The sequence below is a fragment of the Pezoporus flaviventris genome, unplaced genomic scaffold (genome assembly GCF_033815535.1).
Source record: "Pezoporus flaviventris isolate CSIRO_AGI_PZ_B2104156 unplaced genomic scaffold, CSIRO_AGI_Pfla_v1 ptg000001l, whole genome shotgun sequence".
Lineage (NCBI taxonomy): Eukaryota > Metazoa > Chordata > Aves > Psittaciformes > Psittacidae > Pezoporus > Pezoporus flaviventris.
The window spans coordinates 2,072,423-2,089,862 of NW_026892549.1; the positions used below are offsets into that span (position 1 = coordinate 2,072,423).

A 17,440-nucleotide genomic window follows, 5' to 3' on the forward strand; every position below is an offset into this window, starting at 1 on the left:
TTTACAGTTGTACTAGATGTTAAGAGTCTTTTCCAACCGAAATTATTCCATGACTAATCACAGAGTATTTGCAGGACTAGAAAAGATATTTAATACAATGAATACCCATTTGACCAATATTAATCTATGTGATGATGCTGTCCTGTGTTCCAGGAAGGTTACTAGAGCCAGAATCTAACACTGTTTATAGAAAGTTGAAATAATATGGGTTGTATTCATCCTGCAGACATGAATCAGGATAGCCTCTTCATAGAACATAGTATCAAATGAAAATCTTGAAATGTTGTTCTGAATTGAAATCCAAACAATTTTGCAATGTAAAAAATATTTAAGCTGCTTTTTTCTTCCTCATTTTTTCCATATGAAGCCTGCACTTTTCAAATAAGAAAAATATTTATTCAAAAGATAATGTAGGTATTAGGTAAAATCATTGCTCATCAAGTAAACTTCTCACTTCTTTCCAGTTGCAGATCTCCTGGCTTCCTTCTTCCTCCCTAGTTCCATATATGTAGTCATTTGCATTGAGTGCGCATGATGCTAAGAGCTCATGTCATCAGCACAACTGTTTAGGGTTGCACTTCAATCATTCTGCTCCTTGTCAACATCATTTTTTATCAAAATCAAAAGTACTAACAGAAAGTGGTTTCCCACACATACTCTTTCAAGTAAACAAAAGACAACTTAAACTTTCTATTTATTCTTTCTTCCTGGAGTTAAGCCTTAAGTTCAAGCAGGTGGCATTTTTTTATATTTGGAGAGAATCAACCTTTGCAAGCAATGGTTCCAGACAGGCAGGGAGGGGATAAGGGCATTAAAAAGGAAGAGCTGATTTTCATCCTTGGCTGTAATAGTATAAGGCTATCATTTATTCTCACTGTGTATCAGTTTTCAGAACTAAAAATTTCAGTAAGAAGCTGTGGTCAGCTCATTAATTCCTTCAGTCATAACCTCTTTCTTCCTCACTCTTTCTTATAAATGATTTGGGTTAAAAGAGATAAGGCAGAACCTTTCTGCTTTGCACTTTTAGGACAAGAGAAGGCTTCAACCAGTGTCCATGGGACCCATTTGTGGTTGGTTAGTGTGCTCAAGCGTGCCCGTCTCCTGCTGTGATAAACACACTGGTCATTTACATGCAAGCACCAGTCTGGTTCTCATTTAAAGTCCTTTGAAAATGTTTCTAAGTTGCATTTGCTGTAAAACTGAAACGCTCTTCTGTCACTGCCCCTTCTGCCTCTAGCTGGCTGGTAGACTACTGATTACTTGTCTTTACCCATGACATGAACTATGCCAGCAATAACATAAATACATAATACTTAAATCTTGTTTGCATTAAGCTAACAGCAAGGTGTTGACAACATTAAGGAGGGAGAGAAACAGAGAAAGAAAACTTAAAAAATAAAATCTCCCAACAGAATGTAATTAGCCTGCTGCTCACCTTCTCCTGTATGGACTGTCAGAAGAAAACTTCTGTGTAATTATGGCATGATGAAATAACTCTTTTTTCCTTCTTCCTTGGCATAAATGAAGATCCTAGTAATACTCAACTGTTGAGTGGATTTAAAAAAAACTCCAACAAAACCTGGCCTGCAGATCACTGAAAACTGGCAGAGTATTCTAAGAAAATACCACGGTAGATTTGTGCTAATTCCGTATTTGACCCTTAATGTTTGCTGTTGGGGGAGGATACTGGGGTACATATACTGCTAGGTTGACATTGCCCAGTTGTTGCTATGTTCCTGTGGATTAGGAGAACTTTCCTTGGAAGGGCACTAACCCACTAATTTTGCTTTTCATGAGTGTTTGCATCTCCTGGCAGTAGCTGGCTGCAGGACTAAGCCCGTATGAGTTATCATTTCTAATAGAAGTGACACATTATGCTTAGCTGCCAAGTAAATGTTTCTGAAGGATTAAAATTCCATCTTTCCTATCCAGTGATGTGGAAGGGATGCCAAATATGGACACATATTCTCTTTTTAGTTCAAATGTTGAGACTGCAAGAAAAGCAGCTGAAGTAAGTCAGGCAGCTCTTTAAAGGCTGTCTTTATACTGAGGAATCATTTGGATATATGAATCAATATTTGTTATTCCACTGTTTTTAAAACCTTCTAACTTTTTAAAAGTGTGAAAATTCAAAACAATTGAAAAAGGAAATACACCAAAATAAACTCAAGTTTTCTTGGGTTTTGTATGACATTATTCCCCAGGTCCAGGTGAAGACACATAACAGAAGGGTTGCCCATTTCCCTAAGGGCCTACAATGTAAAAAAAGACATTATAAACAAATGCAATAATAGGAAAACACTGAGGAAAAAGCATGACAGAATTAAATACTGGGTTCAGGAACTTAACACTGCAACATCTTCACACCCTCTGTATATTTTATTTATTATTTTACAAAGCATTTTACTTTAAAAATGTATACGCACAGAGGAAAAGTAATTATCAAGATCCTTTTTTATAATAAATCTGCCATGTATTAACTCACAAAACCTCAGAAATCTCAGCTGCCTCCACTATTGATGAGCCTATGAAGCTGAGCAAACAGCCTAGCTTATTTTGCCTCCATTTCAGATTGCACCAGTGGTCTGTTTCAGATAATTCTAGTATTTGCCTCTTGGTCAAAGTGTATCTTGTCTGTCACTTGCTACACTATACGTCTGTGCAGCACATAGGATGCCTTCGTCCCATCCCTTGCTGTCATTGGAATGCTAGTATTAAAAATAATATATCAAATTGAGAATAACGGTAGCAAAAATAAGACAGAACTTTTATAAACCACAATACCACTTTCTGGGCTACTGATACGAAACTGGATTTTGACAGACAGAAATCAAAATAATGCTATCATGCCATCAGTTCCAACAAAGCTGCACCAGTTTACATTCCATAGTATATAAATTTAAGCATTTATAATGTTGTGAGTACACAGCTTTTCAACTATGATTTTTTTTCCTCATTTTTCTCCCCCCAAATGGAAACAAACTTACTGTCTACCAAGAGGAGATCTAACATATTAAATTAGATCATGGACCAACTGTATTAGATCAACATATGTGCTCCCAGAAAAGGCTTGCTTACTGTCAGTAATATAAGCTGACAGCTTTAGGATCAATCAACATCTTAAAACTCTCTTTTCTCTCATCTCTCTTCCCTCTCTCATTCCTTGAAGGAGCTTTGCAAAGTTTGTTTGTTTCTGCTTCAGAAGTTCTCTCACTAATACGTCCATAAGAAATAGATTTGCCTCAAGTAGCTTACATTAATCTGGGACACAATAATGAATAAATATTTGGAATAAATAATGCAGAATGTCTAAGTCTGATAATTATACTAATGATGACTGGCATTCTCCTGGTACCTTCCAATACCAAATCCCAAGGCACTTTATTGAATGAGTACAGATTTGGGGGTTGGGGAAGGAGATGGGGAAAGATCCCTAGCTACAGTAAGCTGTCAAAGCTTCTCTGATATTGGTTGAGCATCTTCACCATGCAAGAAGTCTGGTTTGTTTTTTTTTCATAACCCACACTATTAGCTATAAAATAGGATGCTTTTATTATAAAGTATTTTTTATGTTGGTGGCTTACTGGGTAAAGATATGTAAAAGGCTGATACTTAGGAGAACTAGGAGTGAGGTAGGAGGATACACCACCACTTGGAGCAGTTTATGCTTCACTGATGCCCATTTCCTGCAAGGACAGAAGCAGGTAGGTGACAGAGATCAACCAAAGGAAGGCAACAGCTGTTGCTGAGGCATAGGATAGTGCCCCATTGCATCCATACCACTTTGCTTCTGTGCTGTAGAATAGGTGTGGCCAACAAATAGCAGATGTCTTAGATGAGGACCAGCAAATAAGATATATGAGGCTGATGAGCTCTAAGGGTTGGGTAGACATGATAGCACACTTCTGAAAATGCCCACCAGCTCTGTCATGTTAATGAAGAAGTGTTGCACCATTCAGCCTTGTAGCTGTGGGTTGTTTTGTTGTTTTGATGGGTTGTTTTTTTTTCACAAACAGGGAGCAGTTCCTGGCATTGATGTCCACGGTCATGGGAGGCAGGATTCAAACCAGGGGCTTTTCTAATCAGCTTCCCCTGGACTTGATGTTCTCTAAATCCAAAGTGCAGGTGAGGGATAAATGGATGAAGGAGTTTCCAACTGAAGGATGACCCAAAGGTTGCAATTTCATAAAAGCCAGCATTAAAGGAAGCTGCTGGCTTTGGTCAGTATACTTAGCAAGATTTGGAGAACATTTCCAAAAGTAGTGGTCAATCTTTCTGCCAGAGAATCACTTTGAGCTCTGACAGAGAAGAAAAAGCTACTTTTTTTTTTTTTTTTTTTCCCTTTGATGAACAACTTTCTCCAGGCCACTTTGACCCAAAAACCACTTCCCCTGGAGAATTCAGAGTATCAGACCTGTGGGGTCCCCTCTTGATGAAAAGATCCTTCACTGTTGGTTGTTTTTTGTTTGGTTGTTGTTGTTTTGTTTTTCTTTCTGCTGGCAGCAGGAAGTAAATGTATTCTATATAAAGCTGGAAGGTCTTACAGTAGCTAGTGGTTGGAGTAATATCTGGACATCCCTTTCACAGTGGCCTGTGCAACACCGTAAATTTTGTGGACCTTCTACAAGTACCATGGAAAGCCTTAGGTGTCAGGGACATGAGAACCATTTTAAAAGTCTGCTTTGTCCCCAGTTAGATTCTAATGGAAGTAGAAAAGCTCCCAGATGTAAAGGGATAATTGTGAACCCGTGTGTTCTGGAGCAGATGTACACAGGAGGAGCACAGCAAGGACTTATTCACAGAGGTGCACAGATTTATCCACAGGGTCATAGTCTTTGATGAGCCATATACATCTTCCTTTTCATAAATGCTTCAGTGGGACTATTCACATGAGGAAAGATAATACAAAGATTTGCCTATATACGCATGGCAGACAGAAACACAATGTGCAGCTGGAGAGTGATAAGGGAAATTGATTTCTGTTTCCTTTTCCTTTTCACTTTATTTCTCCTGAGTGGCAGCAGCAGCTCTGTTCATCAGTTACATTGCCTCCTTCTCCTATACAGGAGCAAATTTTCCAACAAGCTCAAGCCCACTACATGTAGATATACTGAATAATCCGCCTCTTAAAAAAAAAAAAAAACAAACAGACTTTTCACAAAAATCTGCTTTATGTTCTTCAAGTTATTGAATATTTTCAATTTTTCTTTATACTCTTCACAAAGCTATAGGACTAAGAACATTGCTCTGCTGTGCAACTGTCCTAATCAGCAGGTGATTTGGAGAGATACATGCCCCCTAAACAAGGCTTTTATGTGCTAGATATAGTATTAAACACTTAACCACCCGTAAGATTTCTGTGCAGTCTCTGCTTGTGTTTAGGTTGCAGATGAGGCAATGTCAACACAAGCATGATAAATTGGAGGTTTCTTCTGCAGAGTGCTTGCACATACACAAGCAAACACTTCATTAGCAAGACGCTAAACAAAACAAAACCCACAGCAGTCCCTACGAATGTGTCAGCACGAATGTGTCAGTAAATTGCTTCAGGGTAAGAAAACACCCTCTGCATTAACTTCAGGATATCAGAGAGACTGGGAAGATGCTGCCTGGCTGGAAGCATCTCCTGTCATGCATGTTGCCTCTGTGAGAGGAGGCTGAAGATTAGAAATCCTCCCCTCCCACAAAGGGCTAATCTTGCTGGCCTCTGTCTGGCTGCAGCTGGGCTCCCACAGCTGTCAAGGATTTGGTACTTTGCCTGAAAGCTTATCCTGTGAAATTACTCAAGAAAAAGCAGCTGGAGTTGATGCAGTCTGGCACATGAGGAATGCTTGTGTCCCCCTCCAATTTAAAGGCAAGTTCTGAAATTCTGCTGCAGGGACCAATGCCCTTTAGGGAGAAGGGAAACATTTGGGTTTTCAAGAAAGAGTTGCAAATAATAGTTTCAATGCTGTTTATCTTTCTGCAATCAATTTGGAGAAAACTGCTTAAGAAATACACAGAGACAAGTTCTATTAGGAAGTATGTTTTTCCCTGTGTTTTTTTCTTCTAAGTTTTTATAATTTCTGACATTTCTAATTTCTAATTAGAAATGTTAACTTATTCAGTATTTTACACTCCTCCCACAATTTTTGCAATTGAGCACAACAGAAAGAGTGATACCTATGGGATTCATAGAATCATAGAATGTTTTGTGTTGGGAGGGACCTTAAAGATCGTTTAGTTCCAACTCCCTGCCATAGGCAGGGTACACCTACTAGATCAGGTTGCTCAAAGTGCCATCCAACCTGGCCTTGAACATTTCAAGGGAAATCCATGACTTCTCTGGGTAACTTGTTCCACAGCCTCACCACCCTCACAGTAAAGAACTTCTTCCTAATATTTAATCTAAATCTAACCTCTTCTAGTTCAGCTGTTTTCATTTTGTTTCCTTCACTTATATATTTATTCAGCTGCCTTAACTTTGTAAAAGGTAAATCAAAGGCATCTTCTCTTTCTGCCAAGATGGTCTGAGATGTATCTTGATTTTTTTTTTTTAAATTTTTTTTTACATGAACTTTGACAGTGTAACTCTACTGATTTCAAACATTACAATCTAAAGAAAACGAAATACAAGAAAAGATATTAAAAAAAAGTTATGAGGCTCATTCATAAAGTAGGATTCGTACCCTGAAAGTGGCGGAGCACATATTTAAAAAAAAAAAAAAAAAGGAAAAAAGGAAATGCAAATTATGTGAGATAAAAATAACACAATATTGGTAAGTTGTAAGTGTATTTCTGGAAGCATTGAGCCTGGACTGTTTGATGAATGATTTTCTCTGTGACTTATCAGATACCTGTTTCGTATGCTAACTTCAGAAAGTGTAATGTTCACATTCTCTAGAATCAAGAAGTCTAGGCTGTCTTCACTCATCCTTATCACTTGCTGATTCAAATTATTTGATTACAGGAATTCAGTGAAACTAAAAAAAGGTTCATTTCTTCCTAAAGAATTTTTCTTCAGAAGAACTTTAATACATTCGCCATCACTAACAAGTTTAAATGTTTTATGTTACATGTTATTTCTGAACCAATATAGCAAGGTAAGAAAACTGCCTTTTCTGGAAAGACTACCAACACATGCATTTGTTTGTTGTTTGTTTTGGTTTTTTTTACAGAAGCTTCTTTTCTCCCACACACCGCAAGCTAGCTCTTTAAATTGGCTTTTAAATTGGTAAAGACTTACAGATGTGATTTTAGTAGTAGCTCTGGTACAGTTATCTGCTTATATCAGCCTACTTCTAGCTAGTGAGTATTGGGGTTTATTTTTTTCATTCCTCATGGTGCTTGGGTGTTTCTTAGTATATTGTTCTGGTATTTATGCATCTCTGAGTGAGTTTGTTGTGGAATTAAATAAGTAACTGTTTGAAATATACTAGTTTACAGAAAAATTCGGTTAAAACCATAGGTTTTACATAGGTTAAAACTTTCATAGACAGAGGGAAAGCTTTTTTAATTATTTTTAATATTAAAAGTAGCTAGTATTTAAATAGTTTGTGTAGTATTGTTTCTTTTAAACAAGGTGCTGAAATAAGAGGCACAGTTCCAGAAAAATGTATATTGGACTTGTAAAACAACCCTGCCAAATTATGGTTGAATTGTTAGTCTTGATAGGTATGTTTCAGACATACTTGTGTCTCTTAGGTATTTTTTAATATGGATGCATATTATTTTAAAGACTTCCTCTGTATTTTTAACCTTCTCCAGATTCTTTGAAGATTTTTTTTTTTTTAATGTACTATAGAATCCTACATTTGTGGTACTGTCCCTTCAGTCTTTCCTCAACTGGAACATTTTCCTTCTTATTCCACTTCCTTTTGCCCCTGTCTTTAATTCAGTCTCAAGAGTTTATTTTTTTATTGCTTGTCTTATTATCTCTTTGTATTTCATTTTTAATTTTATATTTTATAGTCCTGTGTCATGGGTGTGATTCAGTTAATGAACAGCCTGAAAATTGGAGTTCATAGTGATAAATTTTCTTATATTTCAGATAGTTTTGCTTTTTTCATTCTTAACTTCTAAATAGGATCAAGTATGACTGGGAAGTGTCTCACTTTTCTTTCCCATAAAAATATTTGGGAGGGTCACATGGGCTTCTCAGAGGTTAATAAATTACGTAACTGGAATGAGTGGCAAAAATCAAAGCAGCAATCACATCAAAAGTGTTTACAGCTGTAACCCTATACTGGAGATGTTCAGAACTTCGTACCACTTAGTTTCTTGTTTACTGTATAATTTATATTAAATCAAATTATTTTCAGGCATACAACTAGTCTCTGCATGTGAGAAAACAACTGTTTATTCAATTACATGTTTTAAAATACTGCCAAAACTCACTTGTTGTCTCAGAACTAATTCTGTTCATGGAATTTTGATGCTTTCTGACTCTTACTGCTGTTAGAGTATTGACATCACAAATATAGAATTGTAAAATGAGGCTTTAGACAGAGCTATCTATGCCAAATGAATTGATTGCACAATGTTTTATGTTCCCTTTCTGAGTAATATTTGTGTCATTCTTTTTCAATTTTTGTCAAGTATTACATTTTGTATTTGCATTCAGTATGATGTTGGATGTTCACACCATTGCACTCTTCTTACCACTTCCCTCCCAAAATTATGGTGGGATTTTTACAGTGATTTATTTAGCAGTTCACTGGAATCTGACTCTTCAGTTTTATCACTTGCTTTGCTTTCAGTTTTGTAAACTTAGTATTGCCTGAATATAGAGAAGGGTTTTGGCATTTAACATACAGATAACTGTGCTTAAAATACCATTACTGTTGTAACAAACCAATAAACCCTGAAGAACTTGTTTGAAAGGCTGAAATTATATCCTTAATTTACATGCTTTTCCTTCTCCTTGTTAAGAACAGTGGTGATGAAGTGTCATCCTTAACTTTGAATTGCTCAACATCTGTTGGCTTGTAGCAGAGCCCAATCCTAAAATTATTTAAATGTAGTTTAGCACATCTGAATATTAAATGGTACCCTGAGGATTCAATCCAACAGCCAGGACTATAGTAGTTACAAGGTTATAATTTCTCCTGTGCTCATTTCGTGTTCAAGCATCTATCTAACCAGTTCAGTCAAAAAAACATAAAAGGGAGGAGGGGGGAAGGGAATCTGGATTCTATTTGTGGCAATATAATGGAGGTAGGGTTACCAATCTGTTTCTTTCCTTTAAACTTTCACATTAATTCCCCAGAGCAAGGATACTTTAAATTTCTAACAGCACTTCATGCCAGGTTTGCAAATTGCAGGGAATTCATCTGTTCTTAGGTTTGTTTCAGTTTTCCTTACAAAATGAACAGCAAAAACATATGCATATATAATGTATACATAACATGTCAGCTGAGGAACCCTGGAAGCTGAAATCTCTTTCTATCAGAAGAAAAAGGTAGAACTAATTTGAGAAGAAGCTCACTACAAAATCATCTAAGCTGGTAAAGGGTGGCAGGCTACTTCTGTGTAAAAAGCTGCCATTCTCAAGTGCTGCCATGACTTTGTATGGTGTTTACACAAGTTTAAATGGTGATAAATTCAGTAACTCTGTTTTAAATAGACAGATTGGTTTGCTAAAATTTGGATTAAGTTAATATTAAAAAATAGGGGGTTTGAGAATGTGGGTTTTAGTTTATTTTCTAGGACTAACAGAGTTCTTTTTTCAAAAGAACCCAGACAGCTTATTTAGATGCCTTTAAATAAAATGTAAGTAAACTCTGAAAAAAACGTTTTGTTTTACACTTAGATAGTGCCATAAATGTGAAATTTAAGATTTTTTTATTATTATTTTAAATAGTGATTTAGAATCATAGATGCTTTGAAAAGATTTAGTTTTCCATTCTTATTACTTTATTTCCTTTAAAAGCCGCATAAATTTCTTAGAACAGTTCAAGTGTTTGGGCTTAGTTAAAAAATGAATGTTGATACAATGTTGCAAGCCACACAGTAATTGTAGTTTTTCATTGCAAGTTTTGCTTCAGTTGAATGCTTTTTCCTTCTTGCTCACCAGATAATGTCAGCTGGCTTCATCCCAGAGCAACTTTTAGTTTTGTCAGGAGGAAGAATTTGCTTTGCTGAGGCAAATAAGAGCAATCACATTCTTTTTTTCCCATTCTTGGCACTTATTCATGTCTCTTTCTCCTAATTTTTCATCTTTCATATGGGGCCCAGAGCAGAATCTCATCTATTTACAATAATAGGAAAAATATTGAAAAAGAGTAGATCTTTTCCAAGCTCCATTAGCTAAGCAATATGATGCATGTTGATGGAAGGTGCTGACAGTCTCTCGTAACTCGGGTCTGGAGAATGGTTCCACAGCCAGTGTCAGCTTCATTGCTCAAAGCTCACCCTTAATGCTGCCACTTAAGGAGACCACATGAGGGATACCATTCTTTGACTGAGCTAACATTGCCACGAAACGTGCAAGGAGCTTGATTTCATACCTCTTCTGCTGACTTCTTGTTTGAGTGATGACAGTTTCTTTACAGGCAGAAAGTGCCTCAGGAGCCCCAAGTTGTCTTTAGGATTCTTTGATGTTTCTAAACAGCAAGGACATACAAGCAAATCATAGTTTTTTGTCAAATAACACCTGCAGTCTTGAATCACTGGTATACTCTTTACAGTATTACTCCATATTGTTTTGCTAGACTGTTTCTTTACAGTTAGTTCTTTGGCTGATTGTGAGGAGCCTCTTTGTGAGACCCATTTGAGGCCTGCTGATTGGTGGTGGTGTCTGAGGCTGTATTACTTCATGTAAATGTGTGCTTGGCTGAAAAACGTAAATTAATTTTGACATGAAGTGCAAAAGCTGCAAGTGAAACGTTTGCCTAGAACTCTATAAGGGCAAACCAGTGAGGATTAGAATGACACACAAGTACCTACACAAAACCAAGTGTAAAAATAACCTGTTTTCCAACATATCTTTGTCCAAAGGAAATAGAGAAACAGACTTGAACAACAGTGGTTTATCCTAGTTACTTGTTGCTTTCCAATGTGCAAATGATGTGCATAGCATATTTGTCAAAACATCAAGGAAGCACATCCAGGCAGTTGCTGAACACCTGCAAATCTCACTGGTGGAAGATGCAGCTGCCAAACTATAGTTTAGCTCCTTGAAATGGCTGACTACTGTGAGTAGTAACAAAAGCAATAACAAAAACTATTCAAAACCAGTCACAACTACCTTACAATATCTATTTTGAGGAGATGGGTTATATATCAGAAAAATCAAACTTCATGTCTTTACTGGAAATAAAATCAGATTACTTAACTGTTGCATACCAGTGACTATTCTGGTTGCTAACCAGAGCCTACTTAAGTTTTCTGACAGAAATTCTAGTAAGTACTTTTTTAAAGGACTCAGAAGGATCATGCACAACTGTTGAATGAAAAGCAGGAAAAGCACTGAAAAAATTAATTGCCATGTTTGATGCCAACAGGGGACTGTAATCAATGTTGACTCTGAATACCTGGGTCCTAAATTTAGACCACTGCATCTGCAGGAGATTAGCAAGTAGACACCAAATTGAGGTAATGAGTTTATGATTAAAAAAAATAATAAAACTTGTCTTCTTTCAAGGAGTTGCATGAGGGCCTTGAGGAACTCAGTCAAAGGCAAGCTGTGTGTAGCCTCCTATGGTTTCAGTTAAGACCTCTACCTCTATTTGCCTTGGTATTTTACAGACAGGTATGTATTTGCAATATTCTGTAGCCTGTCTGCAGTGAGCTGCTCTTTCTTCAAGACTAAGTAGAAAAAAATTACTTTACAGGCTTTCAGTTCTAATTCATTAAAATATTTTATTTACAGAGAAGGAGGCTGCTTGATTCTTCCATAATTGCTTTATTTATAAATATGTTGACTAGCCAACAGGTTACATTCACTTCAGGTCTCATTCATTTGCACTTTAAGTAAATCCCATGCTGTTTTAGCCATTTTTGCCTTTTGGGAAGACGTAAGTGGTGATTTTGGAAAAAACAGACATTTGTGCCTCAGGTTACTTTGCAAGTCTTTTGCTTCTCATTCACACAGAAAGTCTTGATTCTGACATAGAATCACCTGTATGGGATGCCTTTTTGGACTTCTGTGGGGCAAACAAGGACTGTATGAGTCATCTCTTAGCTTCATTCATTAAGTTCTCCAAAGAATTGAAAAGTTATAATGGCTTTTCATGTGATTTCTTATCATATTTATTCTACTGATTTTAAGACTGCATTACATAGAACAAAACCCACTGCATTGGTTATTTTATTGATGGATGTTGTGGACCTGCTGGGAACTTGGAGAACAGAATTGATCTTTTGTCTTTCCCTTCGTATCTCCCTTTAAGACTGACCTCATGAAGTAGACCACTTCAGTACCAGTGCATGATCCTAAAATAGATAGAATCATGTTTTCTAACATTTTATTTGAACTGCCATCATGTCCTTGTCTCATTTGTTGGTGTTTTGGTTTGGTTTGGGGGGGGGGGGGGGTGTTTGCTATTTTTGTGTTTTGGTTGGTTGGTAATCTTTCTCCTTGATTCGCTTCTATCTCAGGCTGTTAATATTCTTCAACTTTGAGTTAAAATGACCTGTGTGTAATTTGCAATTTGAACACAGAATTTCATTTATATTTGGCATTTAATCAACAGGGGGCAAAGCCCAATGTCAAATTAACACTATTCTGTTATAGAACACCATAGGAAAAGACAAAGTGTATTTTCTTTAAGTTTGTGTGTGAATCTTTTGCTCAGATATGCCTAGAACTGTGTGGAAATGTGTGCTGAGAGGGCAAGTTGCCTATATTTTTGTTACAAATATGCTTTTTTTTTTTGTAAGTAGCATTATGGATTAGGAGCATCACTATCAGCACAAATTAAACAGTCGGTGTTTAATGGCTTGCTTAACATCTTTTTTTTTCCATTATGGCCTAAGTCTCTCCTACACAAGATACCTGGTCTAGGTGTTCCCTTGTATAGAGGATAGACATGACAATAGTAGAGCTGCTGCTGTTCGTGGGCTGCAGCCTGGCTGCTTTCTCTTGTTTTTAACTGGTTTTGGACCCTAGACTACAGTTTGGAAGCATATGCCACATGTTTGTGTTCAATATACAGCATATGTGCATGCACACACACAAATACAGCATGAGTTCGTGTGACAGTTATGCTGTTCTGATCATTACCATGGGGACACAGCAGTTTCCCATGGCTTCTCTGTATGGAGTGTTTGAATACAACAATCTGGCTCTTTAGTAGCTCTGTAGCAGCAGAGTTTTTTTGCCCTGCCAGGTATTTTGTCATATTTCTCTGGAGCAGGGCTTTGGGTTTGTACTTGTGAAATACATGGAAGTCAGCATCATCTCTGCAGTTATCTATGCCTACATGTTGACATCCCTGGAGAAGTCAAGCCCATGAGTAAGGTTTGTGTTTAAGAAAACACTTTATTCCAAACCTGCGTGCTCTCCATAGGTAGTGGCTGAGGGAAGCTTGCTTTACATCCTAGAAGTTTGGACTGTAAGAAAACAAGGAAAAGACTAAGGGCAGTAGTAGAAAACAGAATGCATTCAGTTATTAAAAACCTATGGGCATCATGGGCAGTGTTATTTCCTTTTAAAAGTGAGGTTATGCAACTAAATTTCATATATGCTTTAGGAAAATATGAATGTTGATATTCATAAGAGATTATTTATTTGGTGAGACAGATCTTGCCGTTCTTTCCCAATTCTTTTCTTAGACCTCCAGTATATCACAAAGCTGAAGCATTTCTTAAACAAGATATTAACCATTTAAAGGCTAAAAAGCATTCTTTTCCTAAAGACAAACTATTCAGAGCTAGTATAAGGACTTGTCTAGGATAAATAAGTTCAAGAAAATAGTGTTAGTTTCAATTACCTAAAGGCTGGTAAATATTATTACTGCCTAATTTGATCTCTGGTTTGCTGCATTCTGTGTATTTTTACCCTATAACTTCTTTTTGAGTTATGACATATATTTGATATGGCTTTTAGCCACGATTCAACAGTTGCAGATAATGAAGATTCTACCACATCTATTAGCAGAATCTACTAATGGCTAATCACTTTGCTATTAACAGTGTGTTTTGCAACTTTATTGCGACAAATTTTCGGAATTTTTTTTTTTGTCTATTTTAAGTTTCCAGCTGTTGACTCTTTATCTTAAAAACTTGACCTGTCAGTTGTGGCCAAGTTGCTTTACAACACTATATTGGTTAAATGATATTGAGAGGCTTTCTTTCCTGTGTGTTTTTGGGGTTCACCCAGATGCTTTAATAGGTCATGTGAAAAATACAGGTTTGAAGAAGCAAAAAAAAATTGTGATGAGAGTCCCTCTCTCCCTAAATGTAAAATGAGAATTAGCGGAATTAGTGAGACACTAAAATTTCTGCATATGTACTATGTTATCCCAAGGATTTGTAACTCTCTTCCTCTCTTTTGAGCATCTCATGACAAATAACTTTTTTTAAAGATATGATTTTTAAAAAATATCATTATCCAAACACTCACCTTAAGGTAAGCTGACCCAGTGGTTCTGTGCATTTAAAATTATTAAATCTCTGCTAATATGTCTGTTAGAAATGAATGAAATAATGTTATGGATGAAGCTAAACTAAAGCACACAATTAATTAGATTTCATTTTCTGTTGTGGTGGATTCCTGGAGCTCTGTGGGCACTGACCAAGGATACATTTGCTTTTTTCATGTAGGATAATTGGATTACTAGGTAATATGAGTCTTTAGTCTTTGCTAGATAGAGATAAATGCTTGCTAAATACACTGAGCAAACGAGTAGCTTAAGAAAAGAAGTGACAAAAAAAGTTGTAGTGAATATAGAGGCTTTAGCAATATATCTTCTGGTGATGGAGAGGAAAAAGCTGTTCTGTTGTCACTTGGCTATTTAAACATATTGTGACAACAGGGATAGCTGCTTCTCTGCACACTTTAATAATGTTTCCCTGTATGCACTGAATTTCAAAAAGGGGTGTCTCTTTTGCATGTTTGCATGAGTGTCTGTGCTTTTCAGGGTGTCTGAAAATATTTGGAAAATTTTCTGAGTAACTCAGAAATATAGATTGGAAAAATTCAGGTGTTAGTAATTTCTGGGGTTGAAAATGGATATCATATTTGCATCTTGTGATCAGGAGTGAAAGTACACAATTTTGGAGTTGTGGGGGGACTTGTGTTTGTTATATTGTATTGGAACATAAAAAGAAATGTGACAGAAATAAAATGACTTTACAATTCTGGTAACTCATTCTACCAATCGCCACCCTAAAAAAAAAAAAAAAAAATGCCACTCATCTGTGACTAGTCATAGACCTTCATTCAAGAAAAAAGTGAGCATCAGACAGAGAAAAGATTATGAGCTGCACTGTTTGGTGGGGGAAAAGGAATAAATTTGGGGGGTTATGCTAATTTGATATTTGAAGCAATTTTCTGTGGAAGACCTTTCCTCCCAACCTGCAATTTATGGCCTGCTTGAATACTGAGGCAGAACCTGTTCTCTTTTGAATACCTGAGAAGCATAGAAGAATGCACAGTTGTAATTAACAGCTGTGAGAAATCTGAGTGCCTCTGCAGAACTCCAGGGCTGTCCTATGTAACCAGAGAGGGAGACTCAAAGAGACAGGATGTGACCAGCTTCTGTCCACCTTCCCTCAAAAGCCATCTGAGCTGAGTGTTTAACTCATCTGTGATGCTTGGAAAACCTGGCCTTTCAAGAAGCAGTTCCAGAGGACTATGCAAACAGCTTGAATGCCAGTAAGTGGGCAGACCACCTGCAGGAGCACTGTAATCCTGATGTCCTGTGATGAAGGCAACTCTGGGCTGTGAATGAGCTCAAAGGGTGGATCATGTTCTGGGAAGGAAGATCGCCACCAATTATAAAGCAACAGATACTGTCAAATTCACTTGTTAAAGCTTGTTTCAATAGACATCCTGAATTTGCTTCATTTTAGGAAGGTCAGCAATAAAGAGATGACACCCAGACCAGACACTAGAGACTGCATCTCCAATTTCTGTGACATTTTGTGGCTCTAGAATTCTGGGACGCATGCAAATATATTCTGAATTGTTTCATACATACCAGAGAGGTCAATCTCCTTTCCTTGCTGTTTCATGAGGAAGTGATTGATGCTTGGCAGTTCTGTATAATAATAAAACATTTCCAAAGTTTATGGTCAATAAATTTGTGTAATAAAGAATGCATCCCAATGCTATTATAGTTCATATCTCAACTTCAATAACTTCACAGGCTAAGATAATGTAAGTTTTGGTCATGCTTTTCTTGTTTTCAAAGAGCAAAGACTGAAATTTCTTTCAATCTAGTGCATGTTAAGGTTAGTGTCTCCTTCAACTAGTGATTTCTGCTGCAGTCAAAACTGTGATTTGTTTGTTTTTTTTTTTTTATGAGTCTTTTCAAAATAGAGTGGTCTGGGACTTTGAGTGGCTAATATTCATATGTTGCAGTGAAACTTTTTGTTCTCTTTTTCTAGGCACTTCTGAATACATCTGTATTTTTTTATTTATTTATTTGAAATACCACAGAAAACTGGCTTTCTGATCAGATATCTATTCGTTAGGTGTTTTGACATTTATTATCTGACCCAAAATATTGTTCAGTCACTGGATGAGTCTTCACTGCCTCTACCAATATTTGAAAAAACTAGTCAGGAAAAGAGATGTTATGAAAGCCTTTATCTTTCTTCAAGGCTTAGAGTTGATAAGGTCTTTGTTTTGATTTGTCCCCTTTTTTGGTTGTTTGGAGTTTTTTGTGAGGATTTTTTGTTTGGTTTTGTTTTTTTTTGTTGTTGTTATGGTTGTTGTTGTTCTCAGTCTCTCTTTTCTGACTTTGAATTCAGACACCAGCAGTAAATGGGGCTGATGAAGGAAATCCAGTCCTATTCTCATTGAAATGATGATGTGGATTTGTGTTAAGAGCTCATGTTCATGTGAGGAATATAAACAGGGTTTGGGGACCATATTAATTAGATTTTCAGTCACAGAAATTCCTAGCTGTTCCAGAACCACATTTCAGCTAGCTTTAGAAATAAGCTATAAAAGTTTTAAAAGCCTTTGTTTTCCTTTTGAAACTCCCTATCAGGTTTTTTTTTTTTTTTTCGAGACTTCTGGATATGTTAGGCAAGGTTTTATCTTTAATGTTTTCCATACAACCATGACAGCTAGGTACCAGTTCAGTTGCCAGAGTATAAATACAGAGATAGTGGCATAACCAGGCTTCAGACAACACTGAAGAATAGGGGAAGTTATTCTGTGGGTCCTGTACCACACCTGCTATCCTCGTCTGAGGCGTCTTAAGGGTTTTGCAGTATCACTATCTTTAGCTGTGTGTAAGCAACTGAATTAACATGCTAATATCTGATTCTGCTTCCATTTGAAAAC

General features: G+C 36.7%; 1 long non-coding RNA gene across 1 annotated transcript in view; it reads left to right on the forward strand.

Annotated features, from left to right (window-relative positions):
• The first annotated feature begins 440 nt into the window (after positions 1-440).
• LOC133274046 (uncharacterized) overlaps positions 441-17,440 on the forward strand; it is a 112,387-nt gene continuing 95,387 nt past the window's right edge. The window contains exons 1-2 of the long non-coding RNA XR_009745020.1: positions 441-1,630; positions 4,017-4,125. This is a non-coding gene — a long non-coding RNA (uncharacterized LOC133274046). The remainder of the gene's footprint in view (positions 1,631-4,016; positions 4,126-17,440) is intronic.